General features: G+C 43.9%; 1 long non-coding RNA gene across 1 annotated transcript in view; it reads right to left on the bottom strand.

Moving 5' to 3' along the window:
• LOC115098511 overlaps nt 1–11,996 on the bottom strand; it is a 143,819-nt gene extending 131,823 nt beyond the window's left edge. The window contains exon 1 of the long non-coding RNA XR_003858539.1: nt 11,913–11,996. This is a non-coding gene — a long non-coding RNA (uncharacterized LOC115098511). The remainder of the gene's footprint in view (nt 1–11,912) is intronic.
• Nucleotides 11,997–12,380: the final 384 nt, after the last annotated feature.

Here is a 12,380-nt window from a genome sequence, read left to right as displayed (position 1 = left end):
TCTAGAAAATAATCTTGTGAATATAAAAGTTGAAAGATGAATTTTTAAAGCCAGGCATGCATGATAATCAGATGTGTGTGCCCGAAGGCCAATGTGCATTTCCATCAGATTTTAAAAGCTGCCTTCATGTACGCACATTTCCCAGTACACAAATATCTCACATCAAACAATAAAAGGGTGTAGTATGGGCATGGTGTGGGTGTGGCATGGGAGTTTTGGGGCAGGCCCAAGAGATGTGTATTGGGCCCAGATCCAGTGCCATGTAAGTTTATGGCTGCTATGGAGGAGGTTTAAGTTAAAAAGAAAAAAACAGGCATCTGTGAGGGGTTTGAGGGATCTGGGGTAACTGGGGGAATGCAGGCTAAAGAACCAAAGGGGTTTTCGGTGACCTAGTTCTAGACTGGATGGACTGGTGAAACTGGTCATGGCTTGGACACACGCCTATAATAAAATTCCCTCACTTGCACTACCCGGATAGGCGCAGATGAGTGCACTCGGTTTCAAAATTAGGGGGTAGATTTCATAAACTTGCGCAAACACGTACTTTTGTTCATGCACCAGGCGCGAACAAGAGTATGCGGGATTTCAATAGATACGTGCGTAGCCATTAAAATCTGGGGTCGGCGCGCGCAAGGCTGCCCAAAATCGGCAGCCAACGCACGTCGAGCCGTGCAGTCTGCCTCCGTTCCCTCCGAGGCAGCTCCGAAATCGGAGCGGCCTCGGCGGGAACTTTCCTTCCGCCTCCCCCCCACCTTCCCCTCCCTTCCCCTACCTAACCCACCCCTTGGCCCTATCTAAACCCCCCCACCTCTGTTGCGAAAGTTATGCTGCTCGAGGCAGGCGTAACTTTGTGCGTGTCGGGCCGGGGGCTGGTCCGGAGGCCGCGGCCACGCCTCCGGGCCGAAACCACACCCGCGCACCGCTCTCGGATGACGCGCTGGCCGCATCACGCCCCCGACACGCCCCCCGATGATGCGCGGATCGCGACACGCCCCCCCCCCCCCAGGAAAGCCCCGGGACTTACGCATGTCCTGGGGCTTTGCGCACACCAGAAGCCTAAGCAACATAGGCTCGGCGCGCACAGGGAATGTTTAGGCCAGGTTTTCGGGGGTTACGCGCATACCCCTTTGAAAATCTGGCCCTAGGTGTACACATACGGGCGCCTAGGGTATTTTATAATGTGCAGGTATGTTATAAAATGGCCACTTTTCTGGGTGTGCACCAATGCACATGCATCAATGTGTGCCAACATGCCCCTCTGAAAACTTCCATACCTGTAAATAACTTCTTTTTTGTAATCTACAATCTACATTGCTATAACAACTCAAGCATGAAGAATTATTTTTTTTCTTATTATTATCATCCATGAGCCACAGAAAAAAAAATTAGAAATATTTTCCTATATAAAAATATTCTTCAAGAGATATGGGCAGCAAAAAATGACCATCTGTCATATGTTATTCTACTGCTAACCTCTGCGTAGGGAACTGGTCCAATCTTTCTTATGGCAATGTAAAGCTATTTCAATTCTATTCACATCCCCTGGGCATCAGTTTGATTCAAATATCTCATAAAATAAGCCATCACGGAACAGCACATGTTCAGAATTTATAATCAGCATTGAGAGAGGACGTACTGCATTTTCCTCAAGTCATATACTTTCACAGATCCATTTGGTTTCTCTAGTGCAAAAACAGATAAAATGTATTTGAGTGGGAAGAAGTAGCCAAAGTTATAGAAAAAATATTATGGAAAATGACAATATTGCTAGAATTTTCTGAAAGAAGGATGAGAGACTGGGAGGGAATGAGGTGGAATGGAGTGGAATTTCCTAGCGTGGCCACGTACTGTAGTTGGTGGTGGTATTTTCCTGCCACTTTGTTTCTTTCTGGGCTCTTTCCCAGACAATGAATACCACACTCTGCTTCTGGGTAATACTTAATGCAATTCTTAACCAGGAGAAAAGGCCAAGTGATTTTATTAGTCTTGTCATAATCCCAAGACTGAATTTTCATCCTAAATTTTCATCCACTTTTATTTCTTCCTTCCTTTCTGTTATAATGACATTATTTCTGTTTTTACTTTTGCGCCTTTGGGCATCCAGTTCAATCAAAATCAGGGCTGGGATCCTAATGCAATGATCCTTCATTTGTAACTACATGGGCATTTTTTTCTTAATGTTTAAATTCCCCCACCTCAAAATGCACCGAGTCTGGTTTATTGCAGTGTCAGTCCTTTGGCTGGGGTCTATGACTAGAGCTCTTTCTGGAACTCTGCGATCAGAGGTTTTGATCCGGTCACTAGATGTTGCCCTTGAGTGATGACCACGGCTCTCTTCTCCCTCCCCCGGGTGCTGCAAGCACAATCTCTGCAGCATTCTCAGACTCTGATGACCCGGGGAGTGACTGAAGAATCTCTGCATGGCAGAGCACATCACGGCACTGCTGCTGAACCAACAAGCCATCTGCCTGGCGGCTTATTGCTGTTTTTAACTGTAATGCTATGTGTCCCTCAGTTAGTCAGCCATGAGGATTCACTTTCTGGGAGCATGCACCTCAAGTTCCTCTCCAAGTGAAGTCAGCAGCTGAGGTACCACTAAGCATCCTTTGTGACTTGCATGGATTTTCCCTCCATGCTTCGAACCAGAAAGATGAATTTTAAAAGCCTGATGCGTGCATTCATTAGGGGATGTGCGAATATGTCAGGCTCATGTGGGCCGAGTAGATTTTAAAAACTGCTCATATAAATGCATAAATGCCGCTGCGCGCACATCTCAGGGTGCGGGTATGGTCTGGGTGGGCAGGGCATGGGCATTTTGGAACTTTAACCAGAAACTTGCGCATAAATACTTACACGATCTGGTGTACCTCAAGGCCCCTGGTGGCAAAACTTTACTTCTGCTAAGGATGGAGTCTCAGTCACAAAAAAAAAAACAACAAGACATTTTGGAAGGGTTTAAAGGGTCTGTGGTAACTGGAGGGTATACAGGGTATCAAACCGGGGTGGGAGGGGGGGGGGGAGTTGAAGGACTTAATCTGTTGGCTGGGTGAACTGGGAACAAATTGGTAAAACTAGCAAATGCATGCATCCCTTTTAAAATCCCCTCCCTTACGCGGTAGATGCAGGATTTGCGTGCACAGATGCGCGCCCACTTAAATAGCCTGGCTGTGCCCACATGGGCACTGAATTTTAAGTGCCCATGTGGGCATGTGGGCACTTAAAATTCAGTGCCCATGTGGGCACAGCCATGTGGGCACAGCCAGGCTATTTTGTATCATGCACGCATATGGGCTTGTATGTTATAAAATAGCTGCATGCCTGGGAGTGGGCTGATGATTGTGCCCACATGTGCGTGCGCCTGCGCGCTAGTTTAAAAGTTACCGTCCCAGCTGGAGAAAGGGTGAAACGAAGGTTGCCTTTATTAGTTGGCATTTTTAAGATGTGATGGTCAAAAGCATAGTAATAGCTGAAGTATTTTTAATTAGGGCAGCGGGTTTTTGTTTTTTTTTTAATCTTAAGTTAAAGCTCAGCCTACTATTTGTTGTGTGTTAGCATATGTTTGCTAGGCTTTGTATAACCAAATGGCTGGGAATTTTATGTTAAGTTGTAAACCACATTGAAACAGCCATGGGTCTCATAATGCTAGATCTAATATTTTAAATAAAGAATCTAATAGTAATGGTAAAAAACCCATATCTCGACAGTAAGAAGTGGCAGATTCCTCCCTGTCTGTTTCATTTCACCTCTCTTCTTGAGGTATGCATTTTGATATTAGACTCTGCAGCTTACTTATTGAATGCATGGGACTTTATTGTTAGGCAGGAAGCTCTGCCTGGAGTTGCGGTAACGATTGTCTCCTCGGCAGACACAGACGGTGGCTCTTTCCGGAGCCGGGTGGACGTGTGGCCTTTGGTCAGGAGGTGCGGCTATGCCTTTGTCTCACTTTTGCTAAGAATAGTACCATCTGGACCAAATAGCAGCACTCGGGTCCCAAGAATGAACTTGGATCAGTGATTAAGGGCTTTTTTTTTTTTTTTTCTTTTTGCCACAGACACAGAATGGGAAAAAAAGCCTCAGTAAATTGGGCCCTTTTTTTTTTTTTTTTGGGGGGGGGGGGGGATATTGCCCTTGGGGAAACTAGTAATGAGCAGCAGTTATAGTAAAGCTTACTCTGTTCTCAAAAAGGTAACTAATATGACAGCAAAGATTGGAATTGAAAGCAGTGTCTCCAGATTCCACGTTCTCTATGACCAGTGTGTTACATTGTACGTCGCCCCCCCCCCCCCCCCCCCGCCTGCCCCATTATCACCCTTTGTGGAGAACAAACAGGGTTGCAGCCTGGGCCGGTTTCCTGGGTAACCAAACAATGCAAACTCGCCCAGTTTTCAGACCTAACGTATGCAAATCTATCTCACGAGTACTTATTGTTATCCTGAAAAGCAGGTCTTTCTTTGAGGACCACAGCGGTGTACCTCAAGTGTGAAAAAAACAAGAGCTGTTCATTTTAAAGCACGCTGATGACAACTGAGAGTTTCATATTTGGTTAATTTTACTTCATAAAAAAAAAATGCTTCTGGCCCCACAGAGCTTAATAGATTCTAGGAACCAACTGAATTCATAGTGGATATATTCAATTATGTGGAAGAACCTGATTCAGGAGGTGCTGCTGCACGTGGCCAGTCATCTTTTCTCCTAAAAAATGTTTCTTACAATTAACAACAGATCCAGGCAGAAGTGATAATCAGGCCCATACAGTAAAGTACGCAGGAGAGCCAGCGCTCCGAGGCGAGCGCCCGCTCTCCCAATGCGCTCCCAGGCACCTCTCCTGGGCGCGGATTCACTATTTAAATTAGGGCCCGTGCTAATAAAGAGGCGCTAGGGGCACAAACGCGTCCCTAGCACCTCCTTATTAGCGGAAGGGGCAGCTGTCAGCAGGTCTGACAGCCGACGCTTAATTTTACCGGTGTCAGTTGTTGAACCCACTGACAGCCATGGGCTAGGAAAACGAACGCTGGCAAAATTGAACGTCCGTTTTCCAACCCGCAGGCCGCGGGCAGATTTTTTTTTTTTTTAATATTTTTATTTTTTTTATTTTTGGGGCCTCCGACTTAATATCGCTATGATATTAAGTCGGAGGGTGTACAGAAAAGCAGTTTTTTCTGCTTTTCTGTACACTTGCCTGGTGCCACACATTTTGCATTCTGTATTGCAGGTGAATAGCTAATAGGCTCATCAACATTTATTTACATGTGATGAGCGCTATTAGTTTCGGGGGGGGGGGGGGGGGGGGGGGGGTGGTTGGTCACGCGTTTTACACGCGCTATTGCCCCTTACTGTATAAGGGGTAATAATAGGGATGTGCAGAGCAAAATTTTATGTTCATATTTTTTATGTCCGAAAGGGGGTCCCACTTGCGGCCAATATGGACATAAAAAAAATCCAATGAGTTGGGTATATGTACATATGTGCAAAAAAAAAATTTAAAACCCCCTCACCCTCCTTAATCCCCCCCCCAGACTTACCACAACTCCCTGGTGATCGAGCGAGGAGTGAGGACGTCATTTCTGCAATCCTTGGCGAGAAGCATGTGACGTCGGTGGCACGTCGAGTGACGCGGCGTCACGTGATTCCCGGCTCGTTCGCGCCGGACGGCTCGTTCGGCCCAAAAAGAACTTTTGGCCAGCTTGGGGGGGCCTCCTGACCCCCTCAAGCTGGCCAAAAGTTCTTTTTGGGCCGAACGAGCCGTCCGGCGCGAACTTGCCGGGAATCACGTGACGTCGCGTCTGAGTGACGCGGCGCCACGTGATTCCCGGCGAGTTCGCGCTGGACGGCTCGTTCGGCCCAAAAAGAACTTTTGGCCAGCTTGAGGGGGTCAGGAGGCCCCCCCAAGCTGGCCAAAAGTTCTTTTTGGGCCGAACGAGCCGTCCGGCGCGAACGAGCCGGGAATCACGTGACGCCGGCGTCACTCGACGTGCCGCCGACGTCACATGCTTCTCGCCAAGGATTGCAGAAATGGCGTCCTCACTCCTCGCTCCATCACCAGGGAGTTGTGGTAAGTCGGGGGGGGGATTAAGGAGGGTGAGGGGGTTTATATTTTTATTTTGGCTCAACAATCGCGATTTCCCACATATCGAACATATCTATGTTCGATATGTGGGAAATCCGATTGTTTATGTCGAATCCATTTTTTAAGTAAAAAAAAAAAATGAGTTGCGTTTTACTAATGCGGTCAATCCGAATGCACACCCCTAGGTAATAATAGTGTGTTAAAAACGCACGTCCAAACCGGGGCTAACGGTACGTTTGGCCGAGCGCACCGTTCTCTATTGGCCTGAATGTAAGGTAGCCAAAACTGTATTATTTTTTTTTAAGTTGTATACCACAATGTACTTGCAACAATATATTTAGATTATTATTGGGCATTAGGCGTGGGGTTTTAGAAAATTGTTATTTAAGTATTTCTATACTACATTAAATCAGATCATTTCACAAAAATATGCCTACAGTTAAAATGGGTCTCTGCCCCAGAAAGCTTATAATTCAAATGTTTGCCTGATACAGAGGTAGATAAAGGAATTTGCTCAAGGTCACAAAGACTGTTAGAGGCATGATTTGAACCCAGGTTACTTGGCAACTCATCCATTATTCTAACCACCAGGACACCTTGAAATACATCAGCATGTTTTCAAAGATGTATCCTAGAGTCAGCTCTACTTAAAAAAAGTTCTTCCAAACATGCAAAAATATCCTTATTAAAGAACAGTGTTTTTCCCTTTTGCATTGCACTGTTTACATTTAATTGTAGCTTCCTGCTCAAAAAAGATACTTCAAATTGTCCCAAGTGGGCCAGGTCAGACAATTAGCCATGACAGTGTAATTGGGCACATTTGAATCTGGAAGAATAAAGCTTAATGAAGTATATTGTTTGGGGGGAAATTGTGCCTGTTGCAAATTTAGGATTACAGCTGACTCCCCCTGGGGGCATTGGCACGTGCCACTGTCTTTAATGAAAGGAACATGGCCCACCAAAGACATGCATGGGCTCCATAATGGAGGCGAAAAGAGATTATGGTCCAGGGAGGCCTCACAGAGGGCAGAGAGCAGAATTAGGAACAGATGGTGTACAGGAGCCCACTGGCCTCTTGAAAGCCAGAGAGTGGAGGGAATGGGCAGATAGTAATTAGCAGGAAGTGATAAAAAGCATTCAAGATCTCCCCAAACATCTGTTTAAAAGAATAAAGAGCGTGTCCTGACCCTGAGCTTATAAGATACAGTTTAATTACTTGAATAAAAATAATGAAAAATAAACCTGAAGCTAGCTTTGTAATGTGCTGAGGATTACAGGGTATGCCATAGAATAATTTTCCATTTCTTAACAGGGATATACACTATTAAATGCAGTGTTTTGTTTTGGGTTCCCTTCAGTTTTCTAGGACATACACTACTTTTAACTGGCTGCTTGATTCCATGTCTGCAATCTTGCACGTAACAATACATGATTCATAAGCCTCAAGAAGGACTGTATAATACAATATGATGGCATTCCTAGGAAAGTCAGAAACAGGAGGCGATTCCTCTTTTCTTGGGGATTCACGGGGACTGGATGATTACCAGGCACTGTACACAATTTCTCTGGGGAAGGCAGTGTTGTCGTGCTCTGCAAGGGGGAAATTACTAATTGGATTCTGTGTTTCTTAACTGATAGACTATAGTGGGTATGCATTAATGGCACAACTTCCACAGCTAGCAACATCTGTTGTGGAGTTATCCGGGGTCATCTCGTTCACCAATTTTATTTAACATCTTTTTGAATCCCCAAGGGAAGATTATTCGCTCCTTTGAGTTTGTAGCATATTTATATACATCAAATTATTTGTCCTGCTGGGCAAAGATCCCAAGGTGGTGATGATCAAATTGAATACTTGCCTTGGGGCAATTGCCAAATGGCTATTAGTTAATAATTTAGTCCTCAGTGGCCAAAAGACAGAAATCCTGAAAATAGGAAAATATGGATCCTGCAGTTGAGGGATTTCTGTATTTGTGGTTTTGCAAATTATGGATCTAGAGATGGAGCTTGATTATGCTTTTGACTTGGTGGGCATTTTTACTGCAGTTGATATTAAAATATATTTTATGTTACATTTGGTTAAACATTTGCATCCTTTTTGAATATACTGCAGCTTTCAAAAGATGGTCCATATTCCAGTGCATTCACAATTACGTTATTATAACATGCTTTTTATGGGTCTTCAAGCCAAGTCTTTGGAGGCCCCAAATCCTTCAACAATTAACCTCAAGGGTGGTCACAAATAGTTCTAGATGGATGATTAGGGGCCATTGTTACAGCACCTATATTGGTTACCGGTGGCAATAAAAGTAAAATTCAAACTTAGAATATTAGCTTTCCAAGCTTTATATGGTATGGGCCCATCTATTTTCTCTAGTGTTTTGGTGCTATAATGCAGATTAGGCCTTAAGATCAAGTTAGATTTTTTTTTTTTAAGATGCCTTCTCTGCGTGAGATAGGCTCTCATCCTACCTCAAGCTGAGAGTATTTGGCTGCAGTACCTATATTACAGAACAGTCTGTCAGTTGATATTAGGTCAGAAAAAAAATCTATCACTATTTCAGAAGTTAAGAACCTGGTTCCTTCTGTAGTATAAGCAAGGGAAAATTCTAGTTTTCCCTGTAACACGAGTTGGAGTTATCTGTGTGTATAGATCTTCAGGATGGGAGGAAAAGGATTAGAAATATCTGTGTAGCTCCTGTCCTGTTCTGGTCCTGGGCATGGGGGCACACAGGAAAAGCCATGAGCCATGCAGGCCCCCATGACCTCCTTAGGATTTTTACCTCTCTAGGGCTCTTCTGCACATTAGCTTCAAGCATTCAAAAATAACCCCTCTTCTCACTTGTGCTGTTGTTCACACCAAAGAAGCTAATGGCAGGAACAAAATTCCAAAAATAGTACACTATTGGACAGTGTACCACTGCAACAGAAAGTCCAAAAGGCAGCAACAATAAAAGTCTAGGCTCCTTCTCTCTTCTCTCTTCACCTTCATACACCATTCCCCAAACAGGTCAGCTCTTGGCTCCACCCTGGGACCTCCCAGTACTTGTTGGGTAGCTAAAATCTTTTTCCTCAAGGGTTCTTTTCCTCTTCCTGTTTCTCTTGTCTGTAGCTGAGTTTTGGTTGAATCAGTCTTTGACTCTATGGACTTTCCTGGGCAAGATGCCTTTCCTCTGTCACCTCCCAGTACACTCATCCCCAGCTTCCAGGGAATCCCTTCCTTCTCAGGACTCCTCAGGATCTGATGCTCTTTGGGACCATTTTTTCCTTCTCTCCTGCTGGACTTTCAGGACCTCCACTTCAGGAATCCTTCTCCTCAATCTCTTCTGAACCCTCTTTTTAAGAAATAGGCCTAAATAGGGCATCTCTGTGAAGAGGTAGCTCCAACCACACCCACCCAGGACTCCAGATATTGGAATCCCTAGCTCTTTCTCCCCTTGCACTAGTGGGTGCAAGGGTAACGATACCCTCCCAGAACCCCTCCCAAAGGGGAATGGTACTCCTCCCTGTATACTGACACTACACTGATATCTCATAAAGGCAAGGGTCTAGGGGGACCTGTCACACTGAGGGCACTCAGATTAGCTGAAGCCTGTCTTAACATTTTTGTACAGGGCAGCTTTCTTTTAAGTGGCAAAAATAGGAACCTCCCAACATCTGGCTGATGTGGGTGAATGAATTGAAATTTGAGTAATTATTAATTTATGATAGGCTAGGGACTTTGACTCTCACCTAATTATTCAGTAGTTATTTTGCATGTTTTCTTTTTTCTGATTTGTTTAGTGATTTTGATTTTTTTAATATATTTTTGTGTTTCTTACTGCTGTTTACCACTTTGATTGGTCAAATGACCAGGAAACTTTCAAAGTAGGTATTTATTTATTTATTTATTTATTTAGGATTTTTATATACCGACATTCTCGATACAAATATCAAATCAAGTTGGTTTCCATAGAACAAAACTGTCGCGGTTAAGGCGTTACATTAAACAGGCGTTACATAAAACAGGGTTTCTGAACTTAAGAACATAAATATTAAATATTAAATAGACAACAATAACTCGTCAAAATAACATGAATTAATGTAGGGATTAGCTAAGAAGGAGGGTAGGCTATATAGGGATATACAGGTAACAGAATAGTGTTGATGGGCATATACAAGAGTAATGCATGAGCTAAAGAACTGATGCATCAGCAATGGAGTCTTTCAAAGCAAGTGGGCTGTCCAGATAAGGCGTGGTCGGGCCTTGAGGGGATATGGGCGGTCGAGGAAATAATAGAGGGCTATATTGCTCTTTGACCGGTGTCGGAGTGTTCCTGCGACACCGGTCTGCCAGGCTACTCCCTAAAACCCCTCCAACTGTTACAGAACGCAACAGCAAGATGTCTCACCAAATCCAGCAAAAGAGACCATATAACACCAATTCTAAAAAAGCTCCACTGGCTTCCAGTCAAATTTTGAATCCTCTTCAAACTTCTATCAATCACCCACAAAGCCATTTTCAATAACACCCCACTGGACCTCAGAATCCCTCTCCAACTTCACACATCTTCACGACCAATAAGATTAGCACAAAGAGGAACTCTACACGCGCCTCCCATGAAAACATCATTAAGTAAAAGAGCTCTATCTACAGCAGGCCCTAAACAGTGGAATTTTCTTCCTCTGGAACTAAGGTTGATACACTGCCACAGCACATTCAAAAAAAGACTCAAGACATGGCTATTCGGTCAAGCATTCCCATAACTTACTAAGTACTCCTCAATTCTCACAGACTGTCGACACCAATAGCTAATCTCCCTCTCCATGGACTTGTTTCGCATTAATAGTTTGTAATGTTCTTGTTCCCAGTTATGTTATCCAAGTTGTCTCTCCCTGTTCTCTGTAAGACACTTGTTGTCATTGTTTAATATTTATATCTGTTGCAATGTAAACCGGAGTGATAAGTAACTCTGTTACCTGAACTTCGGTATAGAAAAAGTTATAAATAAATAAAAAATAAAATTGGGACATTAGTCATTGTAAGCAAACTGATGCAGCCCTTTGATGTAATTATGATGGTCATTCAGTATAAAGTCTGAAGTGTTTTGCATAACGGTTTTGTGCCTTGTAAATATTTATAGAGTTTAGAGTGAAATTCTTTGTTTTGGACACTGTGAAATGCTGCAGGCTGCTTTTAAAGACAGAACGGGGTTGGCCATTCCAGCAATCTTAGAGGAGAAGCTGTTCTGAATGGTGTACCCCTCCCTCCACTATCTTTCCTATTGTTAACCCCCAGGTCAGAAGCAGACCTCTTCTTCCCACAGTTACATAAGTAGTCAACAGTTAAGGCTCTTGGTTTTCACAGATCCTGTTTTAAAGTTTGAGGATTCGTGGAATGACCCAGAAGAATTTACAATGAATGAAATTAAGGCAAGAAAAAGTTTGTTTAAACAAAGAATATGTTTTATTCTTTTCTTTTCTAAGCTGGCATTGGACATGGGTCCGGTGTCACGGCCCTGGCATCAGGACCCAGGTCACTTCCGCAGATACCCAACAGATCAGGTAAGTGATTACTCAGGGAAGGTGGGCTCTGGTCTCAGCTGAGGCCCTGGTATCACAGTCAGGCCTAGGCTGTGGTCTTTACCGTTGGTTTTGGCCTATGCCCTAGGTGAAGCCCTGGTTTAGGCCTAGGCTGCGGGGCCGGTGTCATGCTTGGGCATAGGCCATGCCCATTGCTTTGTGCCTTGGCCCATGGCCTAGGTGAGACCCCCAGTCTCTCCAACTTTTAACAAGATTACATTCTCATTCACATTAAAATAAAGTCATACTTGTGTGCCTACAATTGTTCCTACAATATCTGTACCTCAGATCCTGTAGTGTGTTCACTTTATTTCTGCAGAGCTCAGCTGAAGCACTTCTGACATGCCCAATAAAAACAGTTTTTCTCCCCAGTAATTCTAAACTGACAAGAGATTTTTCTCTTTTAGAGTTATCCTTCCTCTCTTGATGTCATTAAAGAAAGTAGTGCCAAAGAAGTACTGTAAATGTTGTTATGATGGTTTGTGCCCCTTATAAGACCACTTGCCACAGATGATATAAAAGGGTAAGGATTTTTTACATTATTAATTTTTAACAGAGTAGCCTCAAAAACACCAGGGGAGTTGGTCACAGCATGGCTTAGGTGTCCTTACGCCAGTGTCTCGTCTTATTGTTTCTGCAGAGTATTCTGGAGGAAGGTCAGTTGCTATGGAGACTGCTTCTGTAACAAATTTCAAATTGTATGGAATCTTGCAAAGCCATGCTCCTCAGTGTCAAAAACCCAGACTGTCTG

Source organism: Rhinatrema bivittatum, chromosome 9 (genome assembly GCF_901001135.1).
Source record: "Rhinatrema bivittatum chromosome 9, aRhiBiv1.1, whole genome shotgun sequence".
Lineage (NCBI taxonomy): Eukaryota > Metazoa > Chordata > Amphibia > Gymnophiona > Rhinatrematidae > Rhinatrema > Rhinatrema bivittatum.
Note: the sequence above shows the minus strand (reverse complement) of the source record. Positions and strands in the feature narration are given on the sequence as shown.